General features: G+C 44.8%; 6 non-coding genes and 1 pseudogene across 6 annotated transcripts; 2 read left to right on the plus strand and 5 right to left on the minus strand.

Moving 5' to 3' along the window:
- Positions 1 to 2,316: 2,316 nt before the first annotated feature.
- On the minus strand, positions 2,317 to 2,432 carry LOC133398469 (U5 spliceosomal RNA). Its single transcript, XR_009767826.1, has one exon. It is a non-coding gene; the product is annotated as a U5 spliceosomal RNA (small nuclear RNA).
- A 905-nt stretch (positions 2,433 to 3,337) lies between these two features.
- LOC133398468 (U1 spliceosomal RNA) lies at positions 3,338 to 3,463 on the minus strand (annotated as a pseudogene).
- A 2,310-nt stretch (positions 3,464 to 5,773) lies between these two features.
- trnas-uga (transfer RNA serine (anticodon UGA)) lies at positions 5,774 to 5,855 on the plus strand. Its single transcript has one exon. It is a non-coding gene; the product is annotated as a tRNA-Ser (tRNA).
- Positions 5,856 to 14,004: 8,149 nt separating this feature from the next.
- Positions 14,005 to 14,076, minus strand: trnad-guc (transfer RNA aspartic acid (anticodon GUC)). The gene has a single exon. It is a non-coding gene; the product is annotated as a tRNA-Asp (tRNA).
- A 382-nt stretch (positions 14,077 to 14,458) lies between these two features.
- trnad-guc (transfer RNA aspartic acid (anticodon GUC)) lies at positions 14,459 to 14,530 on the minus strand. Its single transcript has one exon. It is a non-coding gene; the product is annotated as a tRNA-Asp (tRNA).
- A 244-nt stretch (positions 14,531 to 14,774) lies between these two features.
- trnad-guc (transfer RNA aspartic acid (anticodon GUC)) lies at positions 14,775 to 14,846 on the minus strand. Its single transcript has one exon. It is a non-coding gene; the product is annotated as a tRNA-Asp (tRNA).
- Positions 14,847 to 20,289: 5,443 nt separating this feature from the next.
- On the plus strand, positions 20,290 to 20,361 carry trnar-ucu (transfer RNA arginine (anticodon UCU)). The gene has a single exon. It is a non-coding gene; the product is annotated as a tRNA-Arg (tRNA).
- Positions 20,362 to 23,319: the final 2,958 nt, after the last annotated feature.

Genomic DNA, 23,319 nt, shown 5'->3' on the forward strand with positions numbered 1-23,319 from the left:
GGCATGATTGCAGACTCTGCTGCAAGCTCAGGGGCTGCTGACACAATGGGAGACTCTACACATTACTCTGCAGAATGAGAAATTATGTTTCGAAAAACATTTGATCAAGATGTAATGAAAACTCCGACAAGAAAGGTGTCCTCGAGTGGGTGGATAACCCCTACAAACACCAAGAGCAGGAGACTGGAACATCTCTTGGGCCTGGTTTTCTTGAGCCTCCTCTAGAATATTTCTGTCTTCATTGGCCTGAAGGAAAACATGAGCGTTGCTTAAAACACAACAACACGTTTCAATATGAGGTACTTTGAGATGCGCTTTTGTTGTAGCAACTCACTGTGAGCAAGGGATCATCTTTGGCAGGCCTGGTGGCGCCTGAGCAACTTTCTCTGAGGTAAACCTCAGCTGCAGATGCTTTTAAGACCAGGAAAAAGGTTTTCATACTCGGTGGGGTCTGCCCAGGATGCAGAGGCCTACAGCGCAAAGAGATTGTGTTTGAAAAAACGATACAGTGGTGCCTTGAGATACGATTGATCCAGCTTACAATTTTTTCGGCATAAGAAGCGATGTACTAGTACGTATGCAGTGATTCATGCGGGAAGTTCACTGCGAACTAGTACGATGAGTGATTGGTTTGCGCAAGGAACGACGTACTACGCAGTGAATTGACTCATGAGTGATTTCGATAGCTTTCACTGGCAGCCGGTTCTTCAAGCTAATGGCTAATGTTGAGTCAGTGAAGCACATGAAAACAAGCATACACACGGTGCGTGGGTTGGACGGTGTCACCATAATCTTAACAGACGACACATAAAGTCATGAGAGAGACAGGAGACCGACATTGGAGTTAGATTCGCCAGTGCAAGGTAAACTGATGCGGCACTTTTTGCAAAAAGTCTGTAAGGTGCAGTGGCAACACCACAAATCTATATAAACACATGAAAAACCACGCGAAAGAAAACGCAGACCTCCGGAAATGGGGAGAGGAGGAGAGATATCCCCCCGGCCCTGCCCCGTGGCTCTGCTGCCAGACCCGTAATGCAGGGGCAGAGGTCATTGGCGGAAGCTTTTCAGCATGGCAAAGAATATCCAGGTGTGGATAATACTTTACCATTAATAATATTCATTTTCAAATTTAAACTGTATTTTAGTGAATTGACACAAATAAAAAATATCAATTATGCTAAGACCTTTATGAATGTGTAATACCATGGAATTTACAGTACATTAAAATCTTATTTAAATGAATACATTTACTGGAATAGAAAAAAAGGCGGCACAGTTGGGCGACTGGTTAGAGCGTCTACCTCACAGTTCTGAGGACCGGAGTTCCAGCCCCACCTGGGTGGAGTTTGCATTTTCTCCCCGTGCCTGCATGGGTTTTCTCCGAGCACTCCGGTTTCCTCCCACATCCCAAAAACATGCATGGTAGGTTGATTGAAGACTCTAAATTGCCCGTAGGTATGAATGTGAGTGTGGATGGCTGTTTGTTTATGTGTGCCCTGCGATTGGCTGGCAACCAGTTCAGGGTGTACCCCGCCTCCTGCCCGATGATAGCTGGGATTGGCTCCAGCACGCCCACGACCCTAGTGAGGAGAAGCGGCTAAGAAAATGGATGAATGGATGGAATAGAAATAAATATACTGAATATAATCTGGCTCATAATTGAATATTATTACCCTTTTGTGTTAACTGTGGAAGGAACACTATCACATAGATGTGCTTCATTCTTATTTAATTTATTATTTCACTTACCTGATTCGCCAAGAGCAGAGGAGATCCTGGCAGAAACGATTGTACAAGACCTGCAACCTCTTTCCGTGATGGTTGATGACAGCTTCGGGAATTTTGTGAGGACAGTCGACCCCAGGCACAAAATTCTAAATACAAAGTCTTTAATGGAGAAGAAACTACCAACTCTTGATGAAGACTGCCGTGCCAAGGTTCAAAAGGTTTCTCTCTTCCTGGAGAAACCACTAAGGGTCATATTTGTGCATAATTAACCAGAATCGCAGAAGAATGGGGTATAGCGGACAAGTAACATGCAGCATCAGTGCCAGCCGAGAGGATGTTTTCAAAAGCCGCGCAGTTAAAAAGTCACAGAAGAAGTTCATTAAAGGCAAAAAAGATTAACACAATATTGTTCTTAAACAAAAACTGATTCCTTGAAAAAGAACAAAATAATTCTGTGAATGACATCTTATTACAATTTTCTGATTATTGTGGATTAGTACATACACAATGACTACTGTACCCATTAGCACCTAACACTATATTATAATTGTAAATACCATATGCATATAAAACCACTAGAAAAGCATTTTGATTTTTCACACAGCATCAAAACAACTGAGATAGACTCTTGTTGTTGCTCCCCACAGAAATCTTTAGCAAAAGACAAAAGATTTATGCAATCTGAAGAGAAACAACAGCAAACTGCTTTGGTCACAGCGAAGCGGACCATGTCATTGTCCGCCATGCCATTTTAACAGACGGTCTAAAATTCAAACAATTCAACTTTATTTTTTTTAACACAAACAAAAAATCCACCTACATTTGACATACTCCAACATTCTCATCCTGTCACATAATATGATAATTATGAAGACGAGACACGCAAGCTCACTGTAACAGCCCGGCTAACCAACGTGCCTACTTAGTGGCCATATTGGGGAGGTTGACGTTCCCATTGTTTAGCTTTTTCTTCAATAATAATAATAATAATAATAACAGATTAAACCTATTGCGCTTTTCTAGACACTCAAAGACGCTTTACACTGATTATATAACAATAACATTAAGGTGGGTAAACAGGAAGCACAGGTGCTGGTGTCAGCGATGCTGTTCACCGCGGTGGATGCAGAAAAGTCACGCCGGGTGGCGAGAGCCGAGCTGGATGTCAGGGGACGTGGAAGGATGGTCGCTATCTGACCTCGATGCACGCAAGTTCACGAGTCGCAACCGAAGCGGGTGTTCGAGAGCTTTCTGAGAGTGATAGGTAGGTCATAATTTAGCCTTTTTGTTTTTGTAAATAAATAATCTCCCCACCTTTCCTAGTTTACAATACATGACAACAACAACGCATAGTCCTTCGGTGAATGTGTTGAGTGAATGTGAGCCTAGAGGATGGATGATTAACTGAATAAGAAAGCATTTGAATGACTATGTGAAAAAGAACTGAACGTGAACGGATGTTTTTGATGAACAGTTCTGAATGATTCAGTATCCTCAAACACTCATCACTATCGGTAACATAGTACCATGCGTAATTACCACACAACTACATCACTAGTAAATACACTGTCTTCTTTTTCATTAACCAATGATCAGGGGAGATCGCGAAGACAGGCGAGATTCCCACATTTGGGGAATTCGCAGGAGTCAGCACAACCGGAGTGCAATGGCTGAGCCTCATCCTGGGTGAACCACCTTCTTGATCATGGTGTCTCACCTGCCAGTTAAGTATGAGCTGTACATGGCGCGAGCACACAAGTCATTCACGCGCACGCTATGTCAAGCGACGGTGTCATCATGAGCATGTGAACAACCATACACACAACGGGCAAGCCGGAACATACGCTAGTTGATACGCTACTGTGTGCTAATACATGAACAAATATGCTTCCTATTTGAGAATTTCAGTTTAAATTGAGACAGTAAATGGATACCCATAATGCACAGCGCCATCGAGAGACGATTAAATAAGTTGAAAGGGAGCTCATTAACACCCAGAAACATAAACCTCCCTCCATCCATCCATTGTCTTTACCGCTTCTCCTCACAAGGGTCGCGGGGTGCTGGAGCCTATCCCAGCTATCTTCGGGCGGGAGGCGGGGTACACCCTGAACCGGTCGGCAGCCAATTGTAGGGCATATAGAAACAAACAACCATTCGCTCTCACATTCAAACCTACTGGCAAGTTAGAGTCCACCCATTCGGGTTGAAGAGAAATGATTGGACAAATTAAAAAAAATCAAAAGTAAACATAATTACAAGTTGTTCTTGACGAAAATAATGCATTCGTTTCGTCGATTGTCAGACACGAAAAAGACTTCCGGTTCCAACAGTTGGCTCCGAATCTCAAATTGCAACTGCCACCTACTCAGAGCTATTGCACATGACAACCTTGGCGACGTTTTAGACAAAAAGCATTCATTCTACTTCCAATGGGCTCACCAACTGTGGGAGGGGCTATAGGGGTTGGGTGCAGTGCGAGCTGGGTAGGGACCTTGGCGTTCCAACCCCCGGCTAGAGAAGCTGGCTCTTGGGTACGTGGAATGTCACTTCTCTGGCAGGGAAGAAGCCCGAGCTGGTGTGTGAGGTCGAGAAGTTCCGACTAAATCTCGTCGGACTCGCCTCCACACGCAGCTTGGGCTCTGGTACCAGTCCTCTCGAGAGGGGTTGGAATCTCTTCCACTCTGGAGTTGCCCACGGTGAGAGGTGCCGAGCCGGGCGGCAATAAGTATACCCATGGCGCCTGTACGTTGGGGTTCACCCAGGTAGCCTGCCTCCGCCTTCGGGTGGGGGGACGGGTCCTGACTGTTGTTTGCGCCTATGCACAAAACAGGAGTTCAGAGTCCCCACCCTTTTTGGAGTCCTTGGAGGGGCTGCTGGAGAGCGCTCCCGCTGGGGATTCCATCCTTCTGCTGGGGGACTTCAATGCTCACATGGACAATGACAGTGAGACCTGGAAGGGCGTGATTGGGAGGAATGTCTCCCCCGATCAGAACCCGAGCGGTGTTCAGTTATTGGACTTCTGTGCTCATCACGGATTGTCCATAACGGACACCATGTTCAACCATAAGGGTATCCATCATAAGGCGCGGAGCTGTCAACTGATCACCACCTGGTGGTGAGTTGGTTCCGATGGTGGGGAAAGATACCGGTCCGACGTGGCAGGCCCAAACGTATTGTGGTCTGCTGGGAATGTCTGGCAGAATCCCCTGTCAGAAGGAGTTTCAATTCTTACCTCCGACAGAACTTTGCGTCAGCCACACAGTTCTGTGGGCCCGTGTTCGATCCCCGGCACCGCCTGTGTGGAGTTTGCATGTTCTCCCCGTGCCTGCGTGGGTTTTCTCCGGGCACTCCGGTTTCCTCCCACATCCCAAAAACATGCATTAATTGGTGACTCTAATTTGCCCGTAGGTGTGACTGTGAGTGTGAATGGTTGTTTGTATGAGCTCTGCAATTGGCTGGCAACCAGTTCAGGGTGTACTCCGCCTCCTGCCCGATGACAGCTTGGATAGGCTCCAGCACGCCCGCGACCCTAGTGAGGAGAAGTGGCTCAGAAAATGGATGGATGGACGTGTGTCTCGTTTTCTATGATAAAACGTATTAGAAACAAATAGTTTTATGTATCGAGTGAAGATACACTCCAGAGTTTAAAGTATAGTTTCTTTTCATGAAGCAAGTGTCTTTTTTTAATTGCACAAACAGGTGGACTCAAGGTCCCTGAACTGTAAAACATGACAGAGATGAAAGTGTAGTTTGACCTTCATCATATCTTCCTCCCTTGGCGGAAATGTACATTACAGAAGTGTAACCTTCACTCAAAAAAAAATGACTCATTGGATGAACAGAAATACATTTTGGGCAGGTTTTCCATCAATTTTATTTGTGTAACGCCAACTCAAATTTAGTAGTTCCGTGTAATGTGATATAATTGAGTCAGCCAAACCCATTTTCATCAAATACAGACAAAGTAAAATAAGTACACTCAGTCCTCAAATGACTATAAAATACTCCTATAAATGACTTTTTGCACTTACCCCATGTGGCTGCGATGGCCGTGTGGTTAAGGCGTTGGACTTGAAATCCAATGGGATCTTCCCACGCAGGTTCGAACCCTGCTCGCAGCGAGTCTTGTTCATGTGCAAAATAGCTCAATAGTTTGTGTCACTGACTAAAGTTCTGGTGACTCGGGCTCGGTTCTTCCTTTAGCCTGGAGGTGGGGCTCGAAAGCGAGCGGCTGTTGACCGGGCCAGGCACAGCCCGGGAGGGTCCCCCTGTGGGAGGGGCCATAGGGGTCGGGTGCAGTGCAAGCTGGGCGGTGGCCGAAGGCAGGGACCTTGGCGATCCGATCCCCAGCTACAGAAGCTGGCTCAATGGACGTGGAATGTCACCTTTCTGGCAGGGAAGACCCCGAGCTGGTGTGTGAGGTCGAGAAGTTCCGACTAGATATAGTCGGACTCGCCTCCACACGCAGCTTGGGCTCTGGTACCAGTCCTCTTGAGAGGGGTTGGACTCTCTTCCACTCTGGAGTTGCCCACGGTGAGAGGCGCCGAGGTGGGCGGCAATAAGTATACCCACACCTGCTCGGCAATAAGTTTACTCACACCTGCTCGGCGCCTGTATGTTGGGGTTCACCCCGATGGACGAGAGGGTAGCCTGCCTCCGCCTTCGGGTGGGGGGACGGGTCCTGACTGTTGTTTGCGCCTTTGCAAAAAACAGGAGTTCAGAGTCTCCACCCTTTTTGGAGTCCTTGGAGAGGCTGCTGGAGAGCGCTCCCGCTGGGGACTCCATCGTTTTGCTGGGGGACTTCAATGCTCACATGGGCAATGACAGTGAGACCTGGAAGGGCGTGATTGGGCGTGATTGGGAGGTGGAATTGAGTAGGTCTTCGAAGTATTCTCCCAACCGACTCACAACGTCCCGAGTCGAGGTCAGCAGCGCCACATCCCCACGAGACATAATCGATTAAAGACATGCCAGAAACGTCAAAAGACATGAATATTTGCCATTAAACATTTCAAGTTAAATCCAAAAACAGTAAGCATGCTCTGCCCAAGAATTAATGCAAAAAACGACAGAGTGAAAGCAAAACCAACCACTCGTGAAATATTTAACTATTTTCAACCATTATTACTGAAAATATACAAATGCAGCCCTATGGGGGGCACAAGTCAGTGCAAACTGTAGGCCGGTCCCAAGCCCGGATAAATGCAGAGGGTTGCGTCAGGAAGGGCATCCGGATTAAAACCTTGCTAAACAAATATGAGCGTTCATCCAAAGAATTCCATACCAGATCGGTCGTGGCCCGGGTTAACAACGTCTGCCACCGGTGCCGTCAACCTGCGGGGCGCCGTTGGAAATTCAGCTACTGTGGGTCGAAGTCAAAGAAGAAGAGGAGGTGGAAAGCGGGTTCTTCGGCAGAAAGAGAAGAGGAAAACACAGAGCCTTGAACTGAATGTGGGGACTTTGAATGTTGGGACTATGACAGGAAAATCTCGGGAGTTTGTTGACATGATGATGAGGAGAAAGGTTGATATATTGTGTGTCCAGGAGACCAGGTGGAAAGGCAGTAAGGCTAGAAGTTTCGGGGCAGGGTTTAAATTATTTTACCAAGGTGTAGCTGGGAAGAGAAATGGAGTCGGGGTTATTTTAAAAGAAGAGTTGGCTAAGAATGTCTTGGAGGTGAAAAGAGTATCAGATCGAGTGATGAGGCTGAAATTTGAAATTGAGGGTGTTATGTGTAATGTGATTAGTGGCTACGCCCCACAGGGAGGATGTGACCGAGAGGTGAAAGAGAAATTCTGGAAGGAGCTAGATGATGTAGTTCTGAGTATCCCAGACAGAGAGAGAGTCGTAATTGGTGCAGATTGTAATGGACATGTTGGTGAAGGTAAGAGGGGTGATGAAGAAGTGATGGGTAAGTACGGCATCCAGGAAAGGAACTTGGAGGGACAGATGGTGGTAGACTTTGCAACAAGGATGCAAATGGGTGTAGTGAACACTTTTTTCCAGAAGAGGCACGAACATAGGGTGACCTACAAGAGCGGAGGTAGAAGCACACAGGTGGATTACATCTTGTGCAGATGGTGTAATCTGAAGGAGGTTACCAACTGTAAGGTAGTGGTAGGGGAGAGTGTGGCTAGACAGCATAGGATGGTGGTGTGTAAGATGACTCTGGTGGTGGGGAGGAAAATTAGGAAGACAAAGGCAGAGAAGAGAACCGTGTGGTGGAAGCTGAGACAGGAGGAGTGTTGTGCAGCTTTTCGGGAAGAGGTGATACAGGCTCTCGGTGGTGTATCTTCTGGCAGGAAAGGAGAGAAGGAGACTTGGTGGTGGAACCTCACAGTACAGGAAATCATACAAGGAAAAAGGTTAGCTAAGAAGAAGTGGGACACTGAGAGGACCGAGGAAAGGAATACATTGAGATGCGACACAGGGCAAAGGTAGAGGTGGCAAAGGCAAAACAAGAGGCATATGATGACATGCATGGCAGGTTGGACACTAAAGAAGGAGAAAAGGATTTATACAGGTTGGCCAGACATAGATATAGAGATGGGAAGGATGTGCAGCAGGTTTGGGTGATTAAGGATAGAGATGGAAATATGTTGACTGGTGCCAGCAGTGTGCTTGCTAGATGGAAAGAATACTTCGAGGAGTTGATGAGTGAGGAAAATGATAGAGAAGGGAGAGTAGAAGAGGCAAGTGTGGTGGACCAGGAAGTGGCAATGATTAGTAAGGGGGAAGTTAGAAAGGCATTAAAGAGAATGAAAAATGGAAAGGCAGTTGGTCCTGATGACATTCCTGTGGAGGTATGGAAGCGTCTAGGAGAGGTGGCTGTGGAGTTTTTGACCAGCTTGTTCAATAGAATTTTAGTGCGTGAGAAGATGCCTGAGGAATGGAGGAAAAGTGTACTGGTGCCCATTTTTAAGAACAAAGGTGATGTGCAGAGCTGTGGCAACTATAGAGAAATAAAGTTGATGAGCCACACAATGAAGTTATGGGAAAGAGTAGTGGAGGCTAGACTCAGGACAGAAATGAGTATTTGCGAGCAACAGTATGGTTTCATGCCTAGAAAGAGTACCACAGATGCATTATTTGCCTTGAGGATGTTAATGGAAAAGTACAGAGAAGGTCAGAAGGAGCTACATTGGGTCTTTGTAGATCTAGAGAAAGCCGATGACAGAGTACCCAGAGAGGAACTGTGGTACTGCATGCGGAAGTCTGCAGTGGCAGAGAAGTATGTTCGAATAATACAGGACATGTACGAGGGCAGCAGAACAGCGGTAAGGGTTGCTGTAGGTGTGACAGAAGAATTTAAGGTGGACGTGGGACTGCATCAGGGATCAGCCCTGAGCCCCTTCCTTTTTGCAGTGGTGATTGATAGGCTGACAGATGAGGTTAGACTGGAATCCCCGTGGACCATGATGTTTGCAGATGACATTGTGATCTGCAATGAAAGCAGGGAGCAGCTGGAGGAACAGTTAGAAAGATGGAGGCATGCACTGGAAAGAAGAGGAATTAAGATTAGCTGAAGTAAAACAGAATATATGTGCATGAATGAGAGGATGGTGGGGGAAGAATGAGGCTACAGGGAGAAGAGATAGCAAGGGTTGAGGACTTTAAATACTTGGGGTCAACCGTCCAGAGCAATGGTGAGTGTGGTCAGGAAGTGAAGAAACGGGTCCAAGCAGGTTGGAACAGGTGGAGGAAGGTGTCAGGTGTGTTATGTGACAGAAGAGTCTCTGCTAGGATGAAGGGCAAAGTTTATAAAACAGTGGTGAGGCCAGCCATGATGTATGGATTAGAGACAGTGGCACTGAAGAGACAACAGGAAGCAGAGCTGGAGGTGGCGGAAATGAAGATGTTGAGGTTCGCTCTTGGAGTGACCAGGTTGTATAAAATTAGAAATGAGCTCATCAGAGGGACAGCCAAGGTTCGATGTTTTGGAGACAAAGTTAGAGAGACCAGACTTCAATGGTTTGGACACGTCCAGAGGAGAAATAGTGAGTATATTGGTAGAAGGATGATGAGGATGGAGCTGCCAGGAAAGAGAGCTGGAGGATGACCAAAGAGAAGGTTGATGGATGTCGTGAGGGAAGACATAATGACAGTTGGTGTTCGAGAGGAGGATGCAGGAGATAGGCTTACATGGAAAAGGATGACGCGCTGTGGCGACCCCTAACGCGACAAGCCGAAAGGAAAAGAAGAAGACTGTACACAGATCTTGTTCTTTTTCAACGATTTTAGAGTTGACTGCGGATTCTTTATAAGTTTTATTTCTACAACTAGTCTGTCTTTTAGATGGTGTAACTCAGGAAGCAAAGGCTCAGTCTTTCTGACTTGTCCTTCTTCCTCTTTTTTATCAAACCACTTTCTTATTTTCTCTCTTTCCTTTTTCTGTTTCTTCTCCCCTACATACCTTAGTCCCGTATAGTGTAACAATAACTTTGTGAATTGCCACCTATTCCATCCTTTTCCCCCTTCGTGACCTGAATCTCCCAATGCTGATTTTAAATCTACATTCTGTGTACCTTCCTAAAGGCTTCCTGTGAACAAATGTTGAAAATTCGCTCTCATGCTTCAACACTTGTAGCAATAATGTGCAATGTTTTTGTAATGTGCATATCAAACAAGCTAATGATTGATTGAAATAGACTGTGAGAAAACTTTGTCTCTTTGGGGTAAAATGGAAAATATGTGATCCAGAATAAACATGTAGGCGTTAGAAGACGGCATGTAGTCCCTTTAGATTTCGGAGCCACCAATGTCGACTGGAACTCTGCTACTTGCCGCATTTGTAGTTCTGCCAATAAAGTTCTCTTTTGTCAACAAGCTTGTATCAGCAGTCTACTTCAATATCATCTGTCACATTCGGGAGTAAGACAGGTTTGTCGTGAGGCTGTTGGTCATAACGGGGCAGTTCAAACAAACCGTGTGGGCAGAACAGGCTGAATGTTTGCGATGTTAGGGCAGTGCCATCTGTAGTTTCTATTAATGTGTTAATAAAAACAATGCGGGGTTAGGGGTCTTTCTCGGAGCAAAAGAGATTATTTAAATGAAGAGAAAATGTGGGAAATTAAGAAAATACATGAGGTGAAGAAAATATTGTCCTACTGGGAAAAAAACAACTCCACGAAAAAAAAAAAAAAAAAAAAGTAACATGGAAATAATTTCCGCAAATGTTTTTCTTTAAGGCTTAAAGGGACACCGTCCTTAAAAGTATGGCTTTATAGGTAGTAATTAATTAGTTCAGCTGGCCAAAGCCCATAAGAGCTGACAAATAGACCACCATATTGATTTATTTTACTTTTACAGCAACGTTTTCGACATACAGTTCGCATCCATTTTGCACCATCCACCGGAAGGGACATGATTTGTGTTGACTCCTGCATGGCAGACGAGAAGTTCGTTCAACATCCAAGAGGGTACGGAGAGTGATAATGCCATACTGCAAACCAAAATACTGCAAGATTTCGACCAGAAAACACCCATGGGGTCCACACATATTGTTCCATGACATGGCTCACTAATTATCCTGGCAAGGACAATCAAGCCCGTGTGTTTACCGAGTCGTGAGGATATTTCCGGTGAGGACTATAAAAAAATATTTGTCAACCTCTGTTGTCGGATGCTAGCATGTAGGAGAGGGTTGGGGGAAGCAACGTATGTTTTATAAAATATTCGTCACGGATCTATTATTATACTTCGCTTCCTGGCCGTGCTCATTATCTTGAAGTAATGGAAAATGTATATATTGTGCTGTTTCCATAAGGCAGTGGTGTCAAACTCTCTAACTGGCCGTCCTAATTATCTTGTTAGTAATGGAATACGCCTTTCTGTAAGGCAGTAGTGTAGATACATTGTAGATACGGTTTTCCTCAGAAGGCCATTATAATTGTAAAACCATATCAATGTTGAATCGCCTCATCATATTATTACACATAGACAACAAATTGATGGATAACTAGTTTTGAAATCAGAAGTCAAGGATAATTGTTTGTTCAACTATTGTTCAAGGAACTGTAAAAGGGGTTTGGATGCAAAACATGCTTACAATAGTTCATTACTATTTATTACGTATGAATATTTTACAAAAATTTGGAACAGATTTTAGCAAGAATCATGGAAGTTGAGACACATGATTTGCTTTCGCGGGCCATACAAAATTATGTGGCTGGCCGGATCTGGCCCCCGGGCCTTGAGTTTGACACCAGTGCTGTAAGTGGTATCCATTCATGAACTGGACAGAAAGTGTTTTGTTTTACACAGAGGTGGGTAGTAACGTGCTATATTTACTCCGTTACATTTACTCAAGTAACATTTTAGATTAACTGTACTTGTCAGAGTACTTTAAATGCATCACACTTTTGACTTGAGTATTTATGTGAAGAAGGTTCGATACTTTTACTCCGTTACAATGATCGACATGCCGTTCGCTACTTTTATTTATCCATTCCTGCGTGTGCGTGTCTATTTTTGACTCCATCTTCTACTTCCTCATAGGGCGCTGTTGCACCTATCCATCGTGATCACTAGTGTCATTTGACTCCAATTCACCAATCAGATGACTCAAGGCAGTCACATGACCGCGCAGTAGCCTTCGCGATCCAATCAAAATGACTCATTTTTTGGGGCGTGGGGAGGTAACAGCCCCGCAAGTATGTTTACTTTACAGACTCCAAAAAAAACAACAGCTTTGTCATGCAGCTCTTAAATTGTGACCGCTAAAACTGGGATATTTCAGCCCACTTCTAAGTTGAGAAAACAACTTGCGGTAAGTTGTAGATGTTTCTATTGTTGTTTTGGTCATGGATATGGCAACATTAGCCCTCGCCCTATCGTGTCGCACGCACACACATGATCACTAAGTCTGGTCCGCAAACAGCTTCTTCATGAAGTCATTTAAGTGAATAAAGCAAATGTTGTTTCTGGAGGGTCCAATGCATGTGTTGTTGGTTAAAAAGTGAAATGGTACCAGGTGTGTGTCGACTTCCATATTTTCATCCCTCCATTTTCTGAGCCGCTTCTCCTCACTAGGGTCGCGGGCATGCTGGAGCCTATCCCAGCAATCATCGGGCAGGAGGCGGGGTACACCCTGAACTGGTTGCCAGCCAATCGCAGGGCACATACAAACAACCATTCGCACTCACATTCACACCTACGGGCAATTTAAAGTTGTCGATTAACCTACCATGCATGTTTTTGGGATGTGGGAGGAAACCAGAGTGACCAAAGAAAACCCACGCAGGCACGGGGAGAACATGCAAACTCCACACAGACGGGGCCTGGGATTTAACCCCAGTCCTCAGAACTGTGAGGCAGACGCTCTAACCAGTCGTCCACCGTGCCACCACAATCAGGAATAGACTGAGCAAAAACGGCTGCAGCAGGACAACGATCCAAAACACACCACCCAATCAACTTCTGAATGGCTTAAAACGACAAAATGAAGGTTTTTGAGTGGCCTTGTCAAAGTCCAAATTTGAATCAGATTGAAATGCAGTGGCATGACCTTAGAAAGGGGCGTTCATGGTTGAAAGCCCTCCATTTTTGCTGAATTCAAACAATTCTCCAAGGACGACTGAGCCAAAATATCTCCACAGAGATTGCCAGTCAAAGAAAATCGTTAGACAGTCTAGATATTTGATCACAAGTAACGTTACAAACCTCAAATTGTGTTCTTATTTGTGGACAGGGGGGCACCTGGTGAGGACATACAACAACTAAGCAATTGGACAAGAGAGGACAGAAAAGGGCCGGACAGGATGTGGGAAATGCGCAAGGCAGTGTTACTGATGAGGGGTGCAGTGGGATGCTTTGGTAGTGTCTAAACACTATTAGTTGTTATGTTCACCGTACACGTGCAAGGTCCCTCTTTGGAATCGAGGCTGATGGGATTTTTTTGTTTTCCCACAAAGAAGAGCCCCACGAAAAGCCAAAGACCAAATGAACTCACCACCCGTCAGGAAATCGAACCCCTGTCATCCACGTGACAGGCGGAGATACTGTCCACTATACTAATGAGGAGTCTTTTACCTTACCTTCACCGAGTGTCAAGCACACGTCAATGAACCTGAACGCATCAGTAATGCCAGCTTGCGAGGCAGTTGGCTTGTTCTGCTGACAGATAGAATGAGCGTAACAGTTTCAGTCGTGCAGTGGTTGTTATGTTCGCCGAACACGCGTAAGGTCCCTCTTTCCAAACAAGGCTGATGGGCTTTTTTGTTTTCCCGCAAAGAAGAGCCCCACCAAAAGCTAAAGACCACATGAAACCAACTCCCCGTCGGGGAATCGAACCCCGGTCTTCCGCGTGACAGGCGGAGATACTGTCCACTATACTAACGAGGAGTCTGTTGCCCAACGGTCACTGAGTGTCAAGCACATCTCAACGAACCTGAACGCCAATGCCAGCTTGCAATGCGGTTTGCTGGTCCTGCTAACAGATAGCACGAGCGTAACAATTTCAGTCGTGCAGTGGTTGTTATGTTTGCCGAACACACGTATGGTCCCTCTTTGGAAACAAGGCTGATGGGCTTTTTTGTTTTCCCGCAAAGAAGAGCTCCACCAAAAGCTAAATACCACATGAAACCAACTCCCCGTCGGGGAATCGAACCCCGGTTTTCCGCGTGACAGGCGGAGATATGGTCCCTCTTTGAAACAAGGCTGATGGGCTTTTTTGTTTTCCCCGAAAGAAGAGCTCCACCAAAAGCTAAATACCACATGAAACCAACTCCCCGTCGGGGAATCGAACCCCGGTTTTCCGCGTGACAGGCGGAGATACTGTCCACTATACTAACGAGGAGCCTGTTGCCTAAGGGTCACTGAGTGTCAAGCACATCTCAATGCACCTGAACGCCAATGCCAGCGAGCAATGCGGTTTGCTGGTCCTGCTGACAGATCGCACGAGCGTAACAATTTCAGTCGTGCAGTGGTTGTTATGTTCGCCGAACACACGTATGGTCCCTCTTTGGAAACAAGGCTGATGGACTTTTTTGTTTTCCCGCAAAGAAGAGCCCCACCAAAAGCTAAAGACCACATGAAACCAACTCCCCGTCGGGGAATCGAACCCCGGTCTTCCGCGTGACAGGCGGAGATACTGTCCACTATACTAACGAGGAGTCTTTTGCCCACTTCATTTCACCGGAATGCATCAGCAATGCCAGCTCGCGACTCGGCTGATTTACAGTTTAAGCAATTCAGGGATACATATTATTTGACGTGAACAAATGAGCGGGATTACTTTCACAAAAGTTTCGATTAATGTGTAAATAAAAACAATGTGGGGTTAGGTGTCTTTCTCGTAGCAAAAGAGATTATTTAAATGAAGAGAAAATGTGGGAAATTAAGAACATACATGAGGTGAAGAAAGGATTGTGCCACTGGGAAAAAAACAACTCCACAAACTTTAAAAAAAAAAATCATGGAAAGAATTTCCACATAATTTTTTTCTTTAAGCCTTAAAGGGACACTGTCCTTAAAATTATGGCTTCATAGGTAGTAATTAATTAGTTCAGCTGGCCAAAACCCATAAGAGCTGACAAATAGAACACCATATTGATTTATTTTACTTTTACAGCAACGTTTTAGACATACAGTTTGCATCCATTTTGCACCATCCACCGGAAGGGACATGATTTGTGTTGACTCCTGCCTGGCAGACGAGAAGTTTGTTCAACATCCAAGAGGTACGGACAGTGATAATGCCGTACTGCATTCCAAAATACTGCAACATTAGCGGTGAGTTTACCGAGAAGACGCTGAAATGCCTGCTTGTCTTTTTTCCCCAAAAACATGCATGGTAGGTTAATTGACAACTCTGAATTGCCCGGAGGTGTGAATGTGAGTGCGAATGGTTGTTTGTTTTTGTGTGCCCTGCGATTGGCTGGCAACCAGTTCAGGGTGGACCCCGCCTCCTGCCCGAAGATAGCTGGGATAGGCTCCAGCACGCCCGCGACCCAGGTGAGGAGAAGCGGCTCAGAAAATGGATGGATGGATGGAGGTAGCTGAAGTCATTCAGTGAGTCACAGGACACGGTCGGAGACTGTCGAGGTCGGATTGTCGAACTGGGTTTTGGGCTGCGAATTTTGATTTTAGTAACGGGTGTTCCCTGGTCATCGCAGTGGTCAGTTATGTGCTTGCCCAGTCAGTTGGACGGGACGCTTGTCATCGCTATTTGGAGACGTCGGAGTCAGAACAGAGCTCGGGGACGTGGCCTCCAAGCAGGGGTTGTCGTGGGTCTTGCTTTCCATTATCCATTCCAAGCTGCGGATGATCTCAAGGATAGCATGTGCAGTCGTACCCAATTCTTTGTTAGCGACCCCTTGTGGGGTTGCAAAGGAGGATACCTGACTTTTGGGCTTGTCGCGTTCGAGCGAACCGGACCAGGTGTCAGTTTTTTCCAGCAAATGTTCAAAGTTTTGGCACGTGTCACCCAAAGTGATTGAAAATAGACAAGCAATGAATTAAACCACAAAATGTGGTTACTGTAATGTGCAGTGCACGTACGCGAACGTAAGATGGCGTTTCTCGCTTGGGTGATGCAGGGCCTTTCGTTGCTAAAGCTTGTCATACTCTCACGTTGTAAGTCTCAAAATTGGTTTAAAATAAAAATGGCACAACGCTTCAATCGTACAATTGTTGCAGTTGTGTTGAAGCAAACGAGCGACAACGGGAACGTTTCAATCCATCACAATCGCGATCGTTGCGCGGTTGGATTGAATGGCTTTAGCCGTTTTGCAAACGAGAGAAAAAGAAAAAGAAACCTTTGACTTAATGAAACCAATCGCGGCTCTCGGCGTTTTGAAAGCGATCACAAACTGAAGCTTTTAAATAAATAAAAGCAATTGCGTCGCGCAGCGTGGTTAAAACTAGTCAAAAAAGCACTCGCGAAACAGCAGAAAATCATAATGTGGTGCAACAGACAGGCTATGTGGTGGTGCAACAGACAGGCTAAGTTTATTGTTCCCAAAGTAACAATCATCGATCAGCGTCTTTGTCGGCGATCGTCAGTAGCTTGCTAGCGGGTAGGTGGCTAATGGCTAACTTTGAGAGGGGGGAGGTCACAGGTTACGTCATGACCCAAACGTCCATGAGGTGGCAGTCGACCGCAAAGACCAACCGAAGAAGAGCCACATGATGTCACGTGGACGCCAAAGATGGCGGACTACGGAGGCCTCTAAGTGTGACGCGAACGACCACATGGCGAAGCAATGCAAAAGGCACAAATGTCGCACAAAGCAGAAAGACAAAATGGCGGTCGCCGCAGATACCACGTGTTGTCTCCCCACACAAAGGAATGAACACTCTAGTTTTACTGAGAGGCAAATCTTACTATTCTCACGTTTGCAAGCATTTACAACGCTGTGTCGACTGTACGGAATGCTGCTCAACACAGATTACATTTGACATGCCACACACAAGATGGCGGGCGACGTGTCGATTTTACTGAAATAGCTTGTATTTTTGTGTGTTCTGAATTCAAAACTTGAAATCTCCTCAACAGCACCAATACTGTTGCGATTGTGTATGAAATAAGAATTGTAATTAATTTAGAATAAAGTAAGAAGGCGGGATCGACGTTTGCGTTACTTCCGGTTTATCGTAATTTTGATTGAATTGTTAAAAATCAAACTAATGTCTTGAAAAGGGCACCCCAACAAATATTTCAAGTTTAACTTTAGGCGAAATGCCGACAAACATTTTTAATCAGTCTCAGAATCTGAAGGTTGCTCCACACTACGACATTTTGAGTCCGAGGTTACAGAGGTTGACTTAAATTCAGAACACACACAAAATACGACCACGAGTGGAATTTTATGTTATATTTAATGAAACACACAACTGCAAACTACAACAAGAACATAACACTAAGGGTAAACGAAAGAAAGAAAATAAGGCGTACGAAAATTGGAAGAGGACATCGTGTGTCGTCGCTTGACTAAACTAAATGAGCGTGTGAGCGTTTAATGCGTTGAGTCAGAGCGACAGAAGGCAAAGTTGGGATTTCGTAGGAAGCTAGTATTTTCCCCACAATTATGACGCATTGATGTTGTACATCATAGTAAGGATTGCAGTGTGAACTCACGAACGCAGATCAGCTGATCTTTGGGGTGGTCTTCCTCCGGACCTCAAGTGGGAAAGAAGCAGGTTCAGTTGAAGAAAAACCAGATGCGCAAAAATATAAAGAAGGTTGCGGTGTGCATGTCCGCTACACTTGTTTTCTGGAGATAGACCACCAAAAGCACTCATGATTCCATTTGTGCTTCTATTTATCTCAATCAGGGTATCACCGACAGTGAGAATCACTGAGAAGGCAAAACTTCGAATGTGGAAATTCTATGTCCGCCCCAGTAGTCTTTATTAGATGTGAAGTTGGCCTTTTATTTCCTATATTGCAAATTATGAACTTTGAAAATAACTAATATGATGTCGGACTTCAAAGAGTTCTTAACTTCAGGGGTTACCATTAAGTTAGATATTGTCATGGAAAGACCTGACCATGTTGACAGTGTTGCGTGAGTTAGCGTAACCCAGACGTTTCAGGTGAACATCTCCAACACAGCAATTGTGGCTCGGGTAGACCACCACATGCTAAACGACGACCGAGTTAGCCAGGAGTCGAACCTCGAATCTTCTGATCCAGTCAGACACGTTTTCCATTCCTCCACTAGCCCCATGCAGACACCACCTCCTCTGCAAGCCCCAATGGAGGATTGTTAGGATGCCACCAGCAGTGGCAGCAGCACTAAAGATAATAAAAAATAAAACATTAAAAAAAATAAACAATTTTTAAAAAATTCAATAAAATAAAAAAAAAATACAAAACATAAAAAAAAAATAGTCATTGGAGGACTTTGTACCTGCCGTGACCCAGATTTCAACCGGGGGTTGCTGCGGCCACAACGCAGCGTACTAACCACTAGGGGTGTAACAATTCATTTTAGCAGTGATTCGATTCATATCACAATTCGTGGTGGCTGATTCAAGGACAATGTTTTATACGATTCAAGGACAATGTTTTATACGATCCAAAACCAGTGTTATACGCTCCAAAACCAGTATTTGGAAAGAGATTCAGTAATTTCAGTCATAACCAGTGTGACAGTGAAATAAATACTTGGATACTGGACAGTGCAGGTAGAAATTTCCTAAATTGGTTTTGTTTTTTGTGAAGATATCAGGTAAAGTTAATTATGGAAAAACAAAAAAAGCAAGCGATAACCAACCATTCTGGCAAATGATAATAATGGCAAATGCATTCACACTTTATTTGAATAAAATGCAAATGACAGGTTGGATGAACACTCAGTTTACCTGCTACTTCTGATGTGTTTTGAAAAATGATGAAAATCTTATTGTAATTGAACACCCATACCTCATGTATGCATGTTCTAATCGTATTTATTAGTACTCACTCACGAGTCACGATATGTGACATCATAGTTAAGGAGCTCTGAGTAGCTTGTGATGTTCAAGTTGCCATCTGTCCAGGGTGAGACACTTTCCAGTCTGCCTGCTCGATGCTCTCTTTGACTGCTTTGGTCTGTCTTAGTCGTGTTGGTGTTCGTTTTGCTGAAGTACAGTATGTCCGTGAAGGAATTTCAAATGTGTTTCCCAACCTTTTAGCTCTCGATTGTGCTATCATGAAGAAGTCTCACAAATTGATGGTTGGCCTCGGCTTGCTTCTTGCTTGTGGGTGATTGTGGCTTTTCATATTACTTTTATTTCACGACTTGTCGACGGTTTATTGCATGCCCGTCATGTTTTTTTCCTCAATTGTTTTTATGATTGGAAAGCCAAAATGCGTCCATACTTTTCATCACATACGTTACTGATTTAACTTTGATGGACATTCAGTGGCCTGGATTCAACCTTTGCAGATTCCACTTGTGAAGTTTTGCATTCTGCACTGCGCACTTCTCATCCTGCGTAGTGAGCAGTGAATCATGGGAGATGTGATTCGCTTCTTAGACTGGCCCATTCAATCGCGCCAGAAAAAAAACAACACAGTTTAATACTCCCATGTTCCCAAACTTAATCGAGTCACGCTGAACAATTTATCATTAAAAGTGGTAAAAAAACAAAATAAAAAATAATTAAAAAAACACACATTCATCCATCTCAAGTCTGCCGTACGAAAATCTAATCTTATCTAATCTAATCCTAGGAATATGAATCGACACATCGATATTAAGAATGGATCATTGCACCCTGAATAATAATAATAATAATGATTTCTCCTTCCCTGGCAATATCGCGACACTCCCGGTATTAATCACTGTGTGCTTGTTTATGTGTGTGTGTGTGTTTTTGTGTGGGTGGATTTTGTGATGGGCTGGGCTCTTGAATATTTTTTTGTGATTTTAATTTGACTGTTTTGAAATTTGTTTTGACACTGTATCTACTAATATTGAGACTATACTTGCACATGTTTTGTGAAGCTCATTTGTTTGTCATATCTTTTTATTGGGTTTCTGCTTGGACATTGTTTCAGTTTCAAAAAATATCACTCCATGATTTAAAATGGGCAGTGGTTATATCAGCCGCATATATAGGATGCAGGTGTTGGTGGTATAGTGGTGAGCATAGCTGCCTTCTAAGCAGTTGACCTGGGTTCGATTCCCGGCCAACGCAAGATTTTTTAATGCAGCCCTATGGGGGGCACAAGTCAGTGCAAACTGTAGGCCGGTCCCAAGCCCGGATAAATGCAGAGGGTTGCGTCAGGAAGGGCATCCGGCTTAACACTTTGCCAAACAAATATGAGCGTTCATCCAAAGAATTCCATACCGGATCGGTCGTGGCCCGGGTTAACAACGGCCACCACCAGCGCCGTCAACCTGCAGGGCGCCGTTGAAAATTCAGCTACTGTGGGTCGAAGTCAAAGAAGAAGAAGAGGTGGAAAGTGGGTTATTCGGCAGAAAGAGAAGAGGAAAACACAGAGCCTTGAACTGAATGTGGGAACTTTGAATGTTGGGACTATGACAGGAAAATCTCGGGAGTTGGTTGACATGATGATTAGGAGAAAGGTTGATATATTGTGTGTCCAGGAGACCAGGTGGAAAGGCAATAAGAATCGAAGTTTAGGGGCAGGGTTTAAATTATTTTACCATGGTGGAGATGTGAAGAGAAATGGAGTCGGGTTATTTTAAAAGAAGAGTTGGCTCAGAATGTCTTGGAGGTGAAAAGAGTATCAGATCGTGTGATGAGGCTGAAACTTGAAATTGAGGGTGTTATGTGTAATGTGATAAGTGGCTATGCCCCACAGGTTGGATGTGACCTAGAGGTGAAAGAAAAATTCTGGAAGGAACTAGACAAAGTAGTTCTGAGCATCCCAGACAGAGAGAGAGTCGTAATTGGTGCAGATTGAAATGGACGTTGGTGAAGGTAATAGGGGTGATGAAGAAGTGATGGGTAAGTACGGCATCCAGGAAAGGAACTTGGAGGGACAGATGGTGGTAGACTTTGCAACAAGGATGCAAATGGCTGGAGTTAACACTTTTTTTCAGAAGAGGCTACGAACATAGGGTGACCTACAAGAGCGGAGGTAGAAGCACGCAGGTGGATTACATCTTGTGCAGACGATGTAATCTGAAGGAGGTTACCAACTGTAAGGTAGTGGTAGGGGAGAGTGTGGCTAGACAGCATAGGATGGTGGTGTGTAAGATGACTCTGGTGGTGGGGAGGAAGAGTCGGAAGACAAAGGCAGAGAAGAGAACCATGTGGTGGAAGCTGAGACAGGACGAGTGTTGTGCAGCTTTTCGGGAAGAGGTGAGACAGGCCCTCGGTGGACGGGAGGAGCTTCCAGAAGACTGGACCACTGCAGCCAAGGTGATCAGAGAGGAAGGCAGGAGAGTACTTGGTGTATCTTCTGACAGGAAAGGAGAAAAGGAGACTTGGTGGTGGAACCACAACAGAACAGGAAATCCGAAAAGGAAAAAGGTTAGCTAAGAAGAAGTGGTACACTGAAAGGACCGAGGAGAGGTGAAAGGAATACATTGAGATGCGACACACGGCAAAGGTAGAGGTGGCAAAGGCCAAATAAGAGGCATATGATGACATGTATGGCAGGTTGGACACAAAAGAAGGAGAAAAGGATCTATACATGCGGGCCAGATACAGGGATAGAGATGGGAAGGATAGTGCAGCAGGTTAGGGTGATTAAGGATAGAGATGGAAATATGTTGACTGGTGCCAGCAGTGTGCTAACGAGATGAAAAGAATACTTTGAGGAGTTGATGAATGAGGAAAATGAGAGAGAAGGGAGAGTAGAAGAGGCAAGTGTGGTGGACCAGGAAGTGGCAATGATTAGTCAGGGGGAAGTTAGAAAGGCATTAAAGAGGTTGAAAAATGGAAAGGCAGTTGGTCCTGATGACATTCCTGTGGATGTATGGAAGCATCTAGGAGAGGTTGCTGTGGAGTTTTTGACCAGCTTGTTCAATAGAATTCTAGTGCGTGAAAAGATGCCTGAGGAATGGAGGAAAAGTGTCCTGGTGTCCATTTTTAAGAACAAAGGTGATGTGCAGCGCTGTGGGAACTACAGAGGAATAAAGTTGATGTGCCACACAATGAAGTTATAGGAAAGAGGAGTGGAGGATAGACTCAGGACAGAAGTGAGTATTTGCGAGCAACAGTATGGTTTCATCCCTAGAAAGAGTACCACAGATGCATTATTTGCCTTGAGGATTTTGATGGAAAAGTACAGAGAAGGTCAGAAGGAGCTACATTGTGTCTTTGTAGATATAGAGAAAGCCTATGACATAGTACCCAGAGAGGAACTGTGGTACTGCATGCGGAAGTCTGGAGTGGCAGAGAAGTATGTTAGAATAATACAGGACATGTACGAGGGCAGCAGAACAGCGGTGAGGTGTGCTGTAGGTGTGACAGATGAATTTAAGGTGGAGGTGGAACTGCATCAGGGATCAGTCCTGAGCCCCTTCCTTTGTGCAGTGGTGATGGATCGGCTGACAGATGAGGTTAGACTGGAATCCCCGTGGACCATGAGGTATGCAGATGACATTGTGATCTGCAGTGAAAGCAGGGAGCAGCTGGAGGAACAGTTAGAAAGATGGAGGCATGAACTGGAAAGAAGAGGAATGAAGATTAGCCGAAGTAAGACAGAATATATGTGCATGAATGGGTGGAGGGGGAAGAGTGAGGCTACAGGGAGAAGAGATAGCAAGGGTGGAGGACATCAGATACTTGGGGTCAAATGTGTAGAGCAATGGGGAGGGTGGTCAGGAAGTGAAGAAACGGGTCCAAGCAGGTTGGAACAGGTGGAGGTTGCTTGGTAGGCGCCATCTTGGAACGATAAGCTGTTTTCCACCCGGTTTCGAAACCGAGGACCTTTCGCGTGTAAGGCAAATCAATAATCTAAAAAAAAAATTTTAAATCCGAAAATAAAAATAGGAAACAAGGTCAAAACAAACAGATTCACGACTACCATCTATACATCCAGGAGAAACAAGTCATCAGGGGCCTAATGTGCAAAAACCTGTGTGGCTTTCCGACTGAAACATGGCATCGCTCAAATCCAGAAAACGTCTGCACAAAAACGTGGCGCAAGTTTTTTTCACGGTAAAGTTCAGATGTATC

The sequence above is a fragment of the Phycodurus eques genome, unplaced genomic scaffold (genome assembly GCF_024500275.1).
Source record: "Phycodurus eques isolate BA_2022a unplaced genomic scaffold, UOR_Pequ_1.1 contig_183, whole genome shotgun sequence".
NCBI lineage: Eukaryota > Metazoa > Chordata > Actinopteri > Syngnathiformes > Syngnathidae > Phycodurus > Phycodurus eques.